Source organism: Mizuhopecten yessoensis, unplaced genomic scaffold, assembly GCF_002113885.1.
Source record: "Mizuhopecten yessoensis strain PY_sf001 unplaced genomic scaffold, ASM211388v2 scaffold10033, whole genome shotgun sequence".
Classification (NCBI taxonomy): Eukaryota; Metazoa; Mollusca; class Bivalvia; order Pectinida; family Pectinidae; genus Mizuhopecten; species Mizuhopecten yessoensis.
In genome coordinates this window covers 4,377-4,905 of record NW_018408345.1, presented here as the reverse complement: position 1 = coordinate 4,905, position 529 = coordinate 4,377, and positions in this window count along the sequence as shown.

Sequence of the window (529 nt, the reverse complement as noted above, 5' to 3'; positions counted from 1 at the left end):
AAAAGGGAGAATTCGTTTATCTTTAGAAAAGACTTGGGATCGCTGCTGGGTAGGCAAACAGATCTATTGATCGGAGCTCCCCGCCTGACGTCGGAACAAAGACGTTACAGCGTTCTTCTGTCTATCCAAAGATTAGAACTCTATAGAAATAGTTGTATTTTAGTCTCAGTCTTTATTTTGAAATTTACTTATTTTGTTTTCTAATGTTATTGATAATTTTAGTTCAAATATTGTAACTACCCCATGTTTGTTGACAAATAATTAAATCTCGTTGTATCAACTCAGATTTAATTATTCTTAAAATTCCTTACCTAACATTTTATAAGTCCAGTAGCACAGCTGGCCTTCTCCTCATACCCGCGTCAACTTAGCTTAAGTCACGCCGATGGGATAAGAGGACTTAAATGCATGAGTCTTTAAACAGTTCATGGGAGCAGAGTTATACTTGAGGGCAAGAAAAGGGAGAAATCGTTTATCTTTAAAAAGGACTTGGGATCGCTGCTGCGTAGGCAAACAGATCTATTGATCA